Below are 18,018 nucleotides of genomic sequence, written 5' to 3'. Positions count from 1 at the left end.
CTCGGGAGTTGGGACTAAGGATACCTTTTTCCGCCAATAGGGGGGTGCATACGCCGCGCATGTGGCCCACTCGGTACTTGTGCAGGTAGTACACCTATCCCGAACCCAATCGCTCGCTCATTAGGTCCCTCTCGCCTGCATGCCCCCTTGGCTTGCACTTGCGGGTTGGCCTCTTGAGCGAAATTCGTCTGTTGAAGACACTACCTCGACCAGGACATGTGTTGGATCTACGATAGAAGCGGTACCAAGCCAGGCGCAAATAACTACCCATAGAAGCCTAGCTATCATAAACTACGTGACATATTTAATTTTCAAATCCATGTTTGTAATGTAGTTATGTGTAGCGAACTGTGCCACTATGTTATGATTGTGCGTACGAATAATGCTAGACAAATAATGATAGAAAACCAACGACCTTAAAAATTGCCCAGACATTCATGAACCAATTGCCAAAGAGTTATACCGAAATACGTGTTCCGCAAACCCGAATGATCGCCGCAAAAATAAGCGACGCTTGGGATGGCCTGTAACGAATCCCACAAACGCTGCACAACGCGTAAAGGACGTTATAAGGCAAGCACGCAAAATTAAAGTCGCAAAAACAAAAGTAGATGAAAACTGAAAATGAGTACCAGTCAGGGACGCATTTTCAGCGCCCCTGGCTGGGCGCCAAAATTTCTCACGCCCACTTCTGGGCGCCGAAGTTGCTGCCTGGCCTTTTGGTCAGGCACAGCAGCCTCGGTGCCCGCGCATAAAAAAAAATATATACGTAGCAAAAAAAAAGACTTTTCGAAAAAAAATTGCTACGAGGGCGTAAGAAAAGCACTCGATTTCAAAAGCGACTCGTAAAAAAAAATTTAATAACTCTTTGCGTCGTTGTTAGGCCTCCTACGACGACAATTCTCGGCACTAAAAACCGAATATGCTAATAATTATGAATGTCACATGGGCAAAGTATTCAAAAATAATGTTCAAATGAAGTTTTTAAGGAAAAATAATGTTCGAATAAAAAAATAAATCCAAGTCTAGACTAGGCTATGCCAAAAGTACAATCTAAATCCTAAGTCTTAGTTGTCTTATCCATAGAATCGGTCCTAATGCTTGGTGTCGTCCTGCAAGTCAAAAGGTTAAACCATATTGAGTCTCCCTTCCTAACGTTTAAATCAATAAGCACCCATATGTAATTGTCATCTCTTGCTAAGAGTCTACGGCCTCAATACTCTCTCACCAATAAAAAGAATATACTATAGTATTTGCAAAATGGAAACAGTCACATTCTGGAAATCATTCCTCATGGTCGCACAACGCCCAAAGTGAACCTAAGGTGTCAATACCATTGGCAAAGAAAAAATTAATGGCCTCAAGGCTTATAATCACATTGGGTCACGACTATCATAGTCCTCTCGAGTCACTCGCTCCTTAAAATACTACTAAGTACGGACTAAAAGATTTTCCATGAATGCAACATGAACAACCATGAAAATACCCAAATCGGCATGCCATAAGGCTACCATTGGGGTAAAGCAATACTCACTAAGAGAGAAGCCGCACTAATGATTCTAGCCTTGCAAAAATAAAAATTCGATCTCCCAATTTAACTACCTTGCCAACATTAAGCAAAATGACGCATGACAAATGAACACCCAAGGGTTAAAATCTAAAGAGTCAACCAACGAAAGTTATGGTCCAATTAGCCTAAGTCTGAGAGTCGCTTGGTCAAGTGTTATAGGTTTATGCCACACCATTATTTTGAGTCTAGGCCACCTCCTTGTATTCATACACGGGTTATAATCAGAAAGATTAGTGAAAGTTTGAGTCTAAATCACAACTTCCAATTAAACCCCGGAAACTGGAATCTGAAAAGAAGCAAAAAATTATTTTCGATGTAATTCTTTCGTTAAAATTCAATAAGGTAAAAACAACATTTTGAATCTACACTATTTGCACATTTTAAGAAACGACTAAATACGCTTGCAAAGTAAGACAACTTAAAGGTCCACCCTAGGCCTACTAAAATTAAAAGTCCATTATAGGCCTACCAAACGAGGCTCACTCAGTCTCGCCTCATGACTCAAAGACCACAACCATCTACCTTTTAGCCCAAATTGATTGAAGGATTTATGTTGGGGAGAAATCCCGAGCGAAAAGAAAAAAATAGAAAGAGAAAAGGGAGAGCGAAAAGAGCGAGCCATGAAATACTTAGCCCGTACCTCCCAAAGTGCGAAATTTACCTAAGTAAAAGAAGGAAAAGAATTGAGTCAACCAATCCAAATCATAAAGTTCTACGATGTCTACCCTTTCCAATCCTTATGTTCTTAGACGTCTTCGCTCTGAGGTCCCTGTTCAGCTCATTTAACCCATCCATGTTCTCATTGCCATAACCCAAGAAACCATTACCTCAACTCTTGCTTTTTGAACTTGTTATCAACCGCAAACCACGCACGGCCATTGACACGTGCGCCATGCCCATCATTTCCAAAGTCCAAACATGCTCTTACACCACCATTAGCATAATGACCATATAACTGGTTTGGATACGTCATGTTGATATACCCTTGAGCCGTCCCTATGCTACTCGTTGGCCTTGATTGATGTAAACTCGTGACACTAGCCTGAGGCCGTAAAATGTGAATCCTAGCAGATGTAATCCTCATGCTTGACCAATACCTATACAAATTATCCCATCTCATTCAACCCATCTTTCAAACCGTCTTGAGTCACGAGTAAAAAAGAAGACAAATGAAAAGTACAAAAAATAATAAATAATAAAAAAGCAAACTTTGCGAAGCGCCTCTAAAGTTAGTCTAAAAAGAAAAAGAAGCATTTAGCGCACCAAAAAAGATCCGCCCAGAAAACATTTTCAGCGCCCACCGCTGGGCGCCGAAATCTTTAGCGCCCCAGCCTGGGCGCTGAATCTCTCTGCTTGCTAAAATTTGTCCAGAAGTGCTCGTCATTTTATCCGCACATGCACGGAAAAATAACGAACACTTGGAGGGGTACAACACGTATTCAGATATACGTACCATCAAAAAATACATGTACTAAAAAAAAAACATGATATAAAACAAATTTTTGGCTTACGGCAAGGCAGCAGATTAAAATAATAATAAACTTCACTTATTCCACCGTTTCAAACAATATGTTTCCACCTCAGAACGTACTTGTTTAAAATCGGCATTCTAAGAAACCATTTTCTAGGCTAAGAACTACGTAAGACCTGATTCCAAATTAAATTTATTTAAGGCGGATACGTAGGCAATCCATGATTCGGTCCAACCAATTTGCAAAAATATTAAAGCCTATAGAAAAACAAGAATAAAAAATAGAAGTCCCTTATTGAAATTTAATTACTTGCAATCCAAGTCGAAAGAAAAATGAAAGTCAAAGGAAGAATCCAAGTCATCAAAATGCCAAAATTAATGAGCAGACATCGAAAAATAATAAGGGCACGTACCCTTGCCAGAAGGAGCACTCACACTCCTAGGCACTTAGCCAAGACTCAATAGATCGTTTTGCCTCAATTGAATGGGGGCTAGCACAAGCGTCCATGACCTCTAAAGTACTCGACTTGACCCTCCCTAAAGCGAACTAACTCACTTAAAGACTTTCTTTCACAACTAGACATAGTCGTTTGCTTAAAGACCTTCTTTCACCACTAGACACAGTCATAATCGCCAACAAGTAATAAAGGCAGTAAGCTTGCAATAAAGAGGATTGTTCTACGGCGTCGCCCCATCGTTCCTTCGAACTCAGGGCACCCGTCCATGGTAATTCAAATGCTTGCTAATCCCCTTTGAAAAAAATAAGACATTGTCAATAGGACTTGGCACTTAACCAAGGCTCACCCTACTCAGACATATGACACGGGCATCTAAAATCGAAATCTAAAAGCATCATTAATGGGAAGACATAACAGCAACTAGGGGCTAAAAAGTGAAATGAAAGAGATAGGGAAAGAACTAAGTATACCTTGACCTTTTGTACAGACATACGCCAAGTAAATCTAAGTCAATTTGAAAACGGTTTATATTCCCGCAATTCTGGAAAAGACGGCCCTAAAAGTCTAAAGCATATGCCGAACGGGCACAAGTATACCTTGACACCTGCACCTTGGCTTCCAGCAAATCCTTAGACAGCATTCCAAAAAACGTAACAGTATTCTGATTCACTCATGTGATCCTGTACGAACCCTTCCATAAGTCAACTTGCCTAGGACACCTCGGATTGTACACAGTAGGACTCGGATTTTTTAATAAGTTTCAAACAAATTTCAAAGACTTTTTCGAACATAATAAAGTGTCGTTGCTTTAAAGCTAATTATGTGTTTATCTCGATATTGCAAGTGAGTCAAAAAGATTTCTAAATATGATTATGGGTAAAGAAAGGAACCTAGCTTTTGGTCAAGGCATACTTCAACATGTGACTACCTTGACCATGGCAATGTCGCATAATACGACATTCACGAGAGAAGTAGCAGATCACTACTCGAACGTACCTCGCACTAAACGAGTCTGGTTCAAACTATTCATGATCCATGTCACCATGAATGCATAAAAACGTATGCAAGGCATTATAACACCAAGCCAATCCCGTAGCTACAGTTGGAGGCTTGAGAAAAACACTCTACAAATGCTCGAAATGACGATTTTATCGCAAATTCTCGACGCTAATGCTATACATACATCATAGGGGCACAATCCTAAGCTCTAATCATGTAAAACGAACCTTAGAATGGCTAAAACCCCTCTCAAATTCTAAAGCACTACTTAGAATATATAAAGTCACCCCACTATCACGGGTAACTGAAAATCGCGAGTCACCAAAACTCCGATCAAACCACTGCACATAATGCTCGCCCTATGAAGCGCCCGTTACACAGTCTACATTGTTCCAAAGCAAAAGCGAAAGAAAAAAATTAAGGATAAGAACTGTCAGAATATACCCAGAAATCATTTTCAACGCCCAGAGCTGGGCGCCGATATCTTTAACGCCCCAGCCTGGGCGCTGAATCTTTCTGCTAGCCAAGTTTTACCCAGATATAAAAATAAGAAAGAAACACCTATGAATCCTCGCATCGAACGAAGTAATAAGCCGTGCAAACCCACGCAGAAGGTGTTACACTTGTTCAAACACCTGAACGAGGCATGATGAAGTACTCCAGTGCAAAAAAATAATAATGATATCCCAACACCTGGAGGAATGTTCTAAGACACGCCGTTAGGCCACACAAGCCTACGTTGCACCATAAGTTCAACCGTCCCACGGTACAAGTCCAAAAAAGAGTAAGGCATATTGCACTAATGTAGGCACGACCAAGAGCACGTGTAAAAGAGGCAAAGACTACTTATCGCCCAAATTCAAAATGCAAGCCACACGACTTCTACATTAAGGATTAAAGGTAGCAAAATATTACCTACCACGAAAGGGATAGCTCGCACCTACACGAGCGGAACCCCAAGGCATATTTCTCGAAAGAACCTACAAAAATCGTACGCCAAAAGGAAGCATCCCAACATGCATACTTGGGGGCTCCAAGCTACGAAACAACCATAACAAAATAAAAAATCTTGAAGCAAATGTTTGAACAATCGAAAGGGCACGATGTTTAAGCCCACTTCATGAATGGGCCTGAACCCTAGCAAGCCTCTAAGCAAACTATTCAAAATCAGTCATTGCTCAAAAAAAAATGATTCAAGCGAACTGATTAATGGACCGCACGCAACGGCCATTCTATGAACGCTCGTTCGCACATACATATCATCATTCACGAACGCGTTCAAAAGGAAAAATATATACAAGAGCGATCAAAGTCTTACGCCTCAAGGTATGTTCATCGGGCCATATAGACTCGCCCAACTGTTGCAATAACTGTACGCCTTAAAGAGCAACAGTTCCTTAAAATAATCGCCCCAAAGCGACAAGCACCGTAGTCCACCAATCGGCTACGGCTTCTCAAGGAAATCATCACGTTCTAAAAATAAAGAAAAAGCAAAAGAGAAGAGAATACATAGAACTTCCAAGTGAAATAAACGAATGAACAAGAGGCCGACTGTGTCATCAAAAGACCAGCCCAAACAACACTTTCAACGCCCCACCTGGGCGTGAATTATTTCAACGCCCAGGCCTGGGCGCCGAAAATGAACCCAGGCTCAAAAAAGGCCCTAACTTCTATTGGGCCCTGCCGCATCCATTCGACTCAAAAATTACCGATTTCCTTACTGAAAGTCGCACCTCACGACTTTGTCAAGAATAGCACACCACTACAAAGATCGCTCGCACTTACAAGCACGATCCCAAAACACGATCAAGGACATTACAAAATGCGTATCCCCAAGGAACCTCTTTGACAAGAAATGACCGTCAAGCACGAATGCTTGGGGGCTCGAAAGAAAATATATATTTCAAAAAAGGTATGCAAAGTTAAAACAAAATTCCCAGACTACGCTGTACAAAGTCCCGTGTTTGGATAATCTCAAAAGAAAAAAAGAACCGGTTTACGACCTCAAGACAAAGGTCACCGTTGATACTTATACATGGTCCCCCAATCAAGGACCCAGGTAATGGCAAAATTGAGCCATAAAGACTAGCTCAAAACCATGAAAGAAGATGACCACGAGACTATGGTCCATCTAAACACATTGTCAACCCACATTCAGGTTACAACTAAATCCGAGCATCCCTCGGAAGAATTCGCTCCTATAAGAATGAATAAAAAGAAATTCTCAAAAGAAATCAAAAGAAAAAATGAAATAAGGACTTGCCCACCTCAATCGGGCAAGATCGCGACACGCAAATCCCAAATCGAAAAGACGAATTCAGGTTCGCTCACCTCCAGCGAGCGGGGCGTCCACCCTTAGCGGACAGGGCTCGCCCACCTTCAGCGGGTGGGGTCTGCGTCACTAGCCGCGCAGGTCCTCAGTTTTCGAAAAATAAAGTCTTCAAATTCAAAATAGGCTCGCCATCTTCAGCCGGCGGGGTCTACGTCACAAACCGCGTAGGTCCTTATTTTTAAAAAAAATAAACGAACTTCAAAACAGAATCGTCCACTTCTAACCGACGGGGTGTCCACCCTTAGCGGACAGGCTCGCCATCTTCAGCCAGCGGGGTCTACGGCGCAAACCACGTAGGTCCTTATTTTGAAAAAAGCAAAATAAATTTCAAAATAGATTCGTCCACTTCTATCGGACGGGGTGTCCACCCTTAGCGGACAGGTTCGCCATCTTCAGCCGGCGGGGTCTACGTCACAAACCGCGTAGGTCCTTATTTTCAAAACATCAAAACAGATTCGTCCACTTGTATCGGACGGGGCGTCCACCCTCAGCGGACAGGCTCGCCATCTTCAGCTGGCGGGGTCTGCGTCACTCACCGCGCAGGTCCTTAGTCGCTGCAGCGATAACTTTTGCTGGATTTTCCTTCGTTTTACGTCCTATAAAAACAAGGGTGTTGGATTTTCCTTCGTTTTACGTCCTATAAAAACAAGGGGGTTTTCTCGTTTAGCTAGCCCTGAAAATGAGAATCTTTAAAAACATTTTTTACCTCGTGATTGGGCTTGGCCAGGCCCAATTACACTTTACAGTTTTGATTTTGAAAACATCTGTAGCTACTCCCAATGACAAAGTGAGGGAGTTTCTACGCACCTTTAGATCCTTCCAATGACAAAGTGAGGAAGTTTCTATATTATCAGTTGACAAATCCCAATGACACGTGAGGGATATGTCGACACTTCAAGTGATGACCCTTAAAGTCAAATGTTATCACTCGGGGGCTCGTGAGACCCTCGCAAAACAGGTCACATACACCATGGCTTGTGTGACGCACTCCGTCTAATACTTTGACCATCGTCTTACTCCAAGACTCAGTCAAAGTGGAGGCTAACTGTAGACACCTACTTTTGTCCCCGTTCCCGCAAGGGAAAGGTTCGATGATGAAAGCATAAAAACTCCACTTGACAACGCATCTCCTATAAAATAAACGAATCTCGATTCCCCATTTCATTTCACCCGAAACCTGCTATTTATGGAAACCTGCTAAAAATAGTAACTGCCGTAAAAGGTAGCTTCTAAAACTGGCAGATCATAAAAGATAGAAACCTGCCAGAATTAGGTGTTGCATTCCAACATAAATCCTAAATGAGATAGAAAACTGCGAGAATCCTATTCCTAATGTGATTCGGAAATAAGAGTTACGTATTAATTGAAATCCTAACGAGCCTAGAGTTCGTAACGGGCCCGGATGCATTCCGTCACAAAATTGATACGCGCTAAAAGACTTGAATTAATCTCAAACTCTACGGATTTCAGGAATCCGAATCTGACTAAAGAAAACAGCCCATACCCTATTTTCAACGCCTGGCTCTAGGCGCCGAAATCTTCGGCGCCCAGGCCTGGGCGCTGAAAATACCTGGGTACGTGTTTTTTCCTAATTCTTTGTGGATTAGAACTCTGCAATTCTATCTTTCCACGAACTCTTCCCTATAAATAGCCCCCTAAATTCGACGTGAAGGAACACACAGCAACACACAATTATATTCTGAGTATTGACTCCAACCCTTAGCCTAAGCCTCTCGCTGCGAAATTGTTCACGCGTTCTGTCGCAATCGATCCATAAATCGAACAGAACGTATCCTGTCCCATAATTGAGATTCGTTAAATAAAAAGGAGAAATAGCAAAGTCAAAGTGGTTAGTTTTCTGAGAACCGTGACGCACCTCTCAAGGGTGCGTCGTAATGTGTCCCTTTTCGATGATTTAACTACTTTCCTCGCCCTTTTTATGAACTGTTAAACTAACCTAATCTGATTGTTCTATCACGCCTAACAAATATAGTATTTTTGGGAAATCGGATTATCATGCTAGGTCCCTTAATGCTATTTAAATCAGATAATCACGATCGAATTAGTATTATATGTTGCATATTGCTAAAATCAACTCAGATTAGTTTAATAGTTAACGCATGTCCCTTCAATTATTTATGCTGAGCTAGTAAGGATATCCTGCCTCTGGAGTTATCGACGAGCGAAGTACTCCTCTCGGTAGTTACAGTCCCCCGAACCCTCAATCTCTACCTTGCGGGTGTATATTGAGAGATCCCCACACCAGGGATCACAAGGGAACCTACGGCCGTCGTGGTCAAACATAATTGCACTCCCTTTATGTCACGATAACCGGGTTTTGTCAGTTTTTCTCATTGTCGTTAAAAACTGAATGGCGACTCCTATATTACTAGTGAATTGGGTGTATACTCACAGGAAATCCAATTACACTTGATTGAATAAAAAGAATCGTCACACCCACGAGGGACAAGGTCACGCATTAGCCTCGTGCTTTTTCGACCCCCTCACAGCCACAATCTGTTAGTCGCCTCTGACTACATATGACCAGGAACAACCCCTCGTTGTTCCTTTCCTTATAGAAACAGTCCCTCAACTGCTTCTCCTCACAGATCTCTTGTGAGATCTTCTCTCTTGCTCAAGTAAGCCTGACTCAGGCTTATCATACAATAACTCAACACTTTAGATTGAAACAAAGAAATATTAAACTAATACTAATACAAGATATAAGACCACGTAACAAATATTGCTCTATATGGGAACAGGAACAGACTCTTTAAAGATTAAGACTTTAAGGGTAATACCTGAAAGCTTCTGGTTAATGTAAATAAGTCTGATAAAAACTTTCGCAGAGAACTTAAGGTGTATATATAAGAAACTAAGAGTTTACCCTAGATTCTAATTCAAAACAATTTGGGACTCTTTTCAAACGATAGATTTTCGCAAATAATATCTTTAAAACGCGTTTAGATAAAATCAATCTTTACGGATTTGAGAGTTGTGAATTAACTCAAAACGTTTAAGAGTTTAACCTTAAGTAAAATAGTAAAATCAGTTTTGTATATCGACACTTATCTTTTATAAAACAAAACTGATTTAGGACTCTATGAAATATTTTGTTCCTATACTAAGCTATATTTGTATCTACTGATCTTATACCTTTCTGGACTCTATTTGACTTGCTGGGCTTCATACTCCTTGGCCCATGATTTAATCTGTCCATACGCTTTAGACTTGTACTTTTCATAATGTTGGACTTAATTTCCTTGTTGCTTCGCAGCTTGCCTTGTTGTATACTTGTCCTAGCTTATAGTGACTTGCTCCTGTCATTCTTTATTTCAACAATCAGTAGAGTGTAAGCTTATCATCATCAAAACCCAGGAATCAACACATACTGACATCAGCTCCTGCTGACAAAGCTTCCATGAATTCCTTTGTTCTAGACCTGGCAATGGTACCCAGGTTGTTCACCACGTCTGCAATAACACACAATCAGTATATAGTAGATGAAATACGTGAAAATAAACAAGAAACTATTAACAGAAACAAAGGGAATGGATTAAAACTCACCAGCCTTGGTCATCCCAATACCACTGTCAATGATTGACAGAGAGTTGTTGGTCTTATCAACTCATCAATTCTCAATTCCTCATAAATTTTTCTTTTAAATCAACTCATAAATTTTTCTAGGATCATCCCGCTTTGATACTATCTTAGAGTTGAGAGTTTAGGGAAGGAAAGAAGATGAGTGAAGCCATTGTTGAGCTTGAGAGAGAGCTCGTGAGTCTGAGAGAACAAAAGGGAAAGGAAGTTCAATAAAGGGGCTTCTATCCCAGACTCCAAGTCATCAAATTAATTGCAAAAAATGTAAAAAATAAAAGCCAACTCACATAAATAGAGTCAATATGAAAGCCGTTGACATTTCTTTCAGGTAACTGATCATAAAGTCCGTTTAAAGAAAATAGGTACCAAAGGTTGGATCAGCTAGGAATACCTCATAGGTGGACTGTTAATGGATTACCGGACAGGTCGGATTATTAAATTTAAATTTTCCAATTACTAAGGTTACTTCTATTTTTAATTTCTTACTTTTATAGGTTTAGAAAATTTACTTGTAATCAAGGTACTTATTCACTTAAAACATTTGGATGCTACTTTAATATTTTACTAGGGTTACTTTTTGTATGTTCATGGTGTTACTTTTAAATATTACGCACAAAACGACTAATATTACTAAAGGTTATTTTTTGTATGTTAATGGTGTTACTTTTAAATATAAGACACAATTACTACTAACATTTGAGAGAATTGATAGACACCGTATATTTATATTTTATATTTTGTAATAATATTCCTGTAATTCTGGAAAGCCTCCAAAAACCCTAACCCTACTGTACTATGTATATAAGCATTGCTTTGTATTTTAATAAAACTCACGAAATACAATTTTCTCATGGTATCAGACTAGGTCTGCTCTACAGCCGCTACTCTCTTCTTCCTCTACCTTCTCTCTTCTTCTTCTTTGCATCTCTCCATGGCTGACAACCCCAAGTTTCACCCGGCCCTCGCCGTAAACAATGTGAAAAACTTCAATCCAGTCACCCTTGATATGGAGAGTTCTCAATACAATTCTTGGGCTACCCTATTCAAGATACATGCCCGAGCATATCAGGTCCTCGACCATATCATTCAACCTCCTGCCGGCGCTACGACCAAGAAGAAATCCCCCCTGAACAGGACTCTTCTTCCGTCGAGGACACCGAATTGTGGGATCTCCTAGACGCGATTGTCTTGCAGTGGATTTATGGACCGATATCAAACGACATTCTACACACTATTCTCGAGCCCGATGCTACAGCCAGGGACGCCTGGAATCGGTTGGCTAGCCTCTTCCATGATAATCAAACCACTAGGGCGGTACAACTCGAAAATCAGTTATCTCATGTCCACCTTGATGACTTTCCAAACGTCACATCTTATTGTCAGCGTATCAAAATGTTGGCTGAACAACTTGGCAATGTCGGGGCTTCGGTTACCGATCAAAGGAAGGTGCTTCATCTTGTTGCTGGTCTCAATGAAGCCTATAGTGGTGTTGCTACACTTATCCAACATAGCAGCCCTCTTGTTTCTTTTTCCAAGGCTCGGTCCATGCTAGTGTTGGAGGAGTCGAATATGGAAAAGCGTGTTGCTCGGGATGCCGCTCTCTTTGCGGGTCCAAACCCGCCGGATGACCCACCTGCCCCTGCTGCCAGTGGTGGTGGTGGCCATGAGCACAATAACAACAACAACAGGAGAGGCGGTGGTCGAGGTCGCGGCAACAACAACAATAACAACAGGGGAGGCCGCGGTGGCCGCGACGGTGGTCGTGGCAACAACACCTCTCAACAACCTGCAACACCACAAGCACAACCTTGGCCAGCCTGCTGGCAATTCACACCATGGGGAGCTTGGTCACCGCAGCCATGGGCAACTCCACCATGCCCTTATCCCTCAACATGGCAGCCACGTGCACCAAATCCCAAGCAACCAGGAATCTTGGGTGCACGTCCACCCCAAGCCTGTCATGCTCCTGCTCCCCCTACTTCGGGTTATGAACCTACTGACATCGAGGAGGCAATGCACACACTCTCCCTCACACCACCGGATGATAATTGGTACATGGACACCGGGGCTACCTCCCATATGACGGCAAATCCAGGTACTCTCACGTCTTATTTCAATTTGAGCACTAATCGAGAAATTGTTGTCGGAAATGGCCACTCAATCCCAATTCTTGGTTATGGAAGCACGACCCTCACAAGACCTAACCCCCCCTTAACTCTAAAAAATGTATTGGATGCTCCCAAACTCATTAAGAATCTTGTTTCTGTTTGAAAATTTACTACAGATAATGCTTGTTCTATTGAGTTTGATCCTTTTGGGTTTTCTGTGAAGGAATTACGGACGGGGAAGCCTCTAATGAGATGTGAAAGCTCGGGCGAACTCTATCCTATTACCAAAAATCGGGCCAATTCTCCTTCAGCTTTTACTGCTTTATCTTTTAGTTTATGGCATAGCCGTTTAGGGCATCCCTGGGAATCAGTTTTAAACTCTCTCCGTAGCAACAATTTTATTGAATGTAATAAGGACCGCAATTTTTTTTGTCCATCGTGTCCACTTGGGAAACACATGAAACTACCATTTCAAAATTCTATATTATGTCATTTACTTTCTTGCCATTTGAAATTGTGCACAGTGATTTATGGACTTCTCCCATTATAAGTTCATCTGATCACCGCTATTATGTCTTATTCTTGGATAATTAATCGAATTATTTGTGGAATTTTGCCATCTCCAAAAAATCACAAGTACTTTCGATTTTTCAAAAATTCCATGCCTATGTCACCACTCAGTTCGAAAGAAATATCAAAAAATTTCAATGTGATAACGGGCGAGAATTTGACAACGCACCTTCCCATAAACTTTGTGACCAAAATGGTATGCAATTTCGTTTTTTGTGCCCTCATACTTCGCCACAAAATGGAAAATTTGAGCGAAAAATAAAGTCCATTAACAACATTGTTCGGACTCTTCTTGCTCACTCTTCCATGCCCCCCTCTTTCTGGCACCATGCTCTTCAAATGGCAACATATCTTATTAACATTCTTCCTACAAAAGTTCTGGGGTATAAGTCACCGACTCAAATTCTCTTTCAAAAAGATCCGACTTTCAATCACCTCCGTGTATTCGGGTGTTTATGCTACCCCCTCTTCCCATCCACCACCATCAATAAACTTCAACCACGGTCCACACCGTGCGTTTTCTTGGGTTATCCTTCGAATCATCGGGGTTACAAATGCTATGACTTATCAACTCGGAAAATATTTATTTCCCGCCATGTTCTGTTTGAAGAGACCCAATTCCCATTCTCTAAAATCCACAACCCAACCCCCATCTCATATGAATTCATGGATGCACCCTCACCTTATATTTTGTCTCAACTAGACCAGACCATCCCTAATGTGCAGCCAGTGGCCCAAATTCAGGAGGCCCACTCGCCTGTCCCCTCTGCTGCCATCTTGCAGCGTGACTCCCCTTCCCCATTCACCCCTGGCCCAATCTCTTCTCACTCTCCAACGGCCCACACTACTCCTCCATCTCTGGCTCACCAATCTCCTGCTCCTGCCCCATCACCCGTCCCAGCATTTAGCTCGGCCCACCAACCGACTACTGCTCTCCCTTCGGCCCAGTCAGCACAACCCACAAAGATGTGCACAATGAGTCAGCATGGTATATTTAAACCAAAACGACTTTTCAATTTGAGCACAACCACTCCTCCCTCCATTTCTCCAATACCAAAAAATCCAGTAAGTGCTTTAAATGACCCGAATTGGAAATTGGCAATGTTAGATGAATATTCTGCTCTAATTGAAGATAAGACGTGGGAATTAGTACCCTGTCCTGCTGATGTGAATATTATTCGTTCTTTATGGATTTTTCTTCATAAAAAGATATCTGACGGTTCTTTTGAGAGGCATAAAGCTCGACTTGTAGGTGATGGACAATCTCAACAGGTGGGAGTTGATTGTTTCGAGACTTTTAGCCCGATTGTAAAACCGGCAACTATTCGGGCTGTGTTGAGCATCTCTTTATCACATTCTTGGTCTATTCATCAGTTGGATGTCAAAAATGCATTTCTCCATGGTAATCTCACTGAAACAGTTTATATGCATCAGCCCATGGGTTTCCGTGATCCAAAATATCCAGATCATGTTTGCTTGTTGAAGAAATCTTTATATGGTCTCAAACAAGCTCCCCGAGCCTGGTATCAACGATTTGCAGATTTTGTCGCATCTATTGGCTTTTCTCACAGCAAATCTGATCACACTCTCTTCATTTATCATCGTGGTAATGATATTGCTTATCTTCTATTATATGTTGATGATATAATTCTGACTGCCTCAACTGATTCTCTTCGCCTAATTCGGGCTGTGTTGAGCATCTCTTTATCACATTCTTGGTCTATTCATCAGTTGGATGTCAAAAATGCATTTCTCCATGGTAATCTCACTGAAACAGTTTATATGCATCAGCCCATGGGTTTCCGTGATCCAAAATATCCAGATCATGTTTGCTTGTTGAAGAAATCTTTATATGGTCTCAAACAAGCTCCCCGAGCCTGGTATCAACGATTTGCAGATTTTGTCGCATCTATTGGCTTTTCTCACAGCAAATCTGATCACACTCTCTTCATTTATCATCGTGGTAATGATATTGCTTATCTTCTATTATATGTTGATGATATAATTCTGACTGCCTCAACTGATTCTCTTCGCCTATCAATTATGTGTAGTCTGAGTTCTGAATTTGCTATGAAGGATTTAGGTCCTCTCAGTTATTTCTTGGGCATTGCAGTAACCTGCCATGCAGGTGGTCTATTTCTATCTCAGACAAAATATGCCGAGGAAATTATTGAACGGGCAGGTATGGCATCCTGCAAATCGTCACCCACACCTGTTGACACCGGCTCAAAACTGAGCTCCACCGCCGGTACTCCATATGATGATCCTACATTTTATCGTAGCCTTGCCAGTGCTTTGCAGTATCTCACATTCACCAGACCGGATATCTCCAATGCGGTTTGTCTTCACATGCATGATCCGAAGATAGAGCACATGAATGCTCTTAAGCGCATTTTGCGTTATGTTCAAGGTACTCTCAGTTTTGGCTTGCATCAATACAAATCATATGTTGCATCACTCATATCTTATACAGATGCAGACTGGGGTGGTTGTCCTGACACTCGACGATCCACCTCCGGTTATTGTGTTTTTCTCGGTGACAACCTGATCTCCTGGTCCTCCAAACGACAACCCACATTATCCCGTTCTAGTGCTGAAGCTGAATATAGGGGGGTCGCCAATGTTGTCTCTGAATCTTGCTGGATCCGTAACCTTCTTTTGGAACTCTTCTGTCCGATCCGCAAAGCCACATTGGTCTATTGTGATAATGTTAGTGCAATTTATCTTTCCGGCAATCCTGTGCAACACCAACGCACTAAACATATCGACATGGACATTCACTTTGTACGTGAAAATGTATCTCAGGGTGAGGCTCGTATCTTACATGTCCCGTCTCGCTATCAGATTGCTGACATGCATCTTCACCAAAGGTCTTCCGCGCATACTCTTTAATGATTTTCGAGACAGTCTAAGCGTCCGTGAACCTCCCGCTTCGACTGCGGGGGTGTGATAGACACCGTATATTTATATTTTATATTTTGTAACAATATCCTGTAATTATGGAAAGCCTCCAAAAACCCCAACCCTACTGTACTATGTATATAAGCATTGCTTTGTATTTTAATAAAACTCACGAACTACAATTCTTTCAATATTACTAAGTTAAAGTTTAAAACAATCTGTGACTATACCTCCAAAATGGAGACAAGAAGCCATTAACAACTCCAGCAATTAAGTTCTTTTGGTTCTAAATCCAGAAATCCACCTGCCACTCTCTTTTCTTTCCTTCTACTTCACCATTAATGAATCAAGGATTCCTATCGATTTTATTGCCCAAAATTAACTGGACGATGGGCCTCAATGACATTACCAGTTGTTACCCTGAAGTACAAGTGATATACGAAGTATCTTATTTTTTTGTTTGTTTTAAATAGAGGATAAATTGTAACAGTAACTTGTGTGAAAGGGTCACACCATCATTTGGTTTGGCAAGTCACATATAAAATTTGAGGATTTTAAAAATGCACGCAAAATAATACTGCCTTTAAAAAATGCACTAATTAATTGGATAACTACGTTTTGCACTTTTTCCTATTTATATTGTTTCATAGTTTTAATATTTTGTGATCTTGATAAATATCTTTTAAATTGATTTCTTTCTATATTAAAATATAAAATATTTTGTGTTTATTTTTTTGTTTTAAGTAAAGAGTAAAATGGACAATCGTTGCAACGTCTCAAACATTCCCTAATACTTCCTCCATTTTTTTTAATTGCACCATTTGGGATTTCACGCTTATCAATGCACTATTTTAACCACTAATATCTCTCATTATACATTTTAAAAAATTATAAAAATTTGATAATTTGAAAGTATATTTCGAGACGAATCTAACAAGATCCCACATGAATATATTGTTCCTTACATATAAATCACAAAAAAAAAACTATATAAGAATATGTGAATAGTATTAAAATCAAGATGGTGCAATTATTAAAAAATGGAGGAAGTATAACGCTCGGATTATACAGGGGTGTGCACTGTGCTCTTCGTGCACCTGCCCAAAAACGCACAAAAATAACAATAAAACGCAACAAACATAAAAATTGCAAAAAAAAAAAAGAACAGAGAAAATAAATCAGAAAAGAACATTAACAAGTAAAGTAAAAGAACATTAGCAAAAAACCAAAAAGAACACTAATATTGACAAATCAGACAAAAGGTACAAATATAATAAGCAGTTATATTTTTTCTTGTTCTTTTAAGTTCTGGAAATGTTCTTTTCCAACCAATTTACAGTATGTCCTAATTAAAAAATAAAACGACGAACCTTTGATGAACTTTAAAACCAGATTTATATTTTTTCTTGTTCTTTTAAGTTCTGGAAATGTTCTTTTCCAACCAATTTATGTTCTAATTAAAAAATAAAACGACAAATCTTTGATGAACTTTAAAACCAGATCTATATTTTTTCTTGTTCTTTTAAGTTTTGGAAATGTTCTTTTTCAACCAATTGATGTTCTAATTAAAAAAATAACACGACGTCGAATTTTAAAAGTCGTTAGTGCACTTCTGATATATATTATTATTTAAGATTAAAAATATGTTTTAATTCCGTTATTTTATTTATCAAAAAATATTTGAAAACAACACTATAAATATGTAAAAAGAACAATTGCTGATTCTAAAAAAGAACACACTATTTTGATGCCAAAGAAATAGAAAGTTATAAGAAAAGAACATTAAAATTTAAAAAGAACATAGAATTAAGAACGAGAAAATTTACCTTAATCACCCGATGCACCTTCATCAACAGCATAAACCTCTTTGAATGAATAAAAAAAATTCAGAAAATAGCGAAATTAATAGTATTTCTCTTAATAAACTAGTTTTTTTTGTAAACGTAATTCAATTAAAATCACATTTCAGAGAAAGAAGGAGGAGAAATTTGGTTTTGAACTTTCTCTCT

The sequence above is a fragment of the Spinacia oleracea genome, chromosome 5 (genome assembly GCF_020520425.1).
Source record: "Spinacia oleracea cultivar Varoflay chromosome 5, BTI_SOV_V1, whole genome shotgun sequence".
NCBI lineage: Eukaryota > Viridiplantae > Streptophyta > Magnoliopsida > Caryophyllales > Amaranthaceae > Spinacia > Spinacia oleracea.
Note: the sequence above shows the minus strand (reverse complement) of the source record.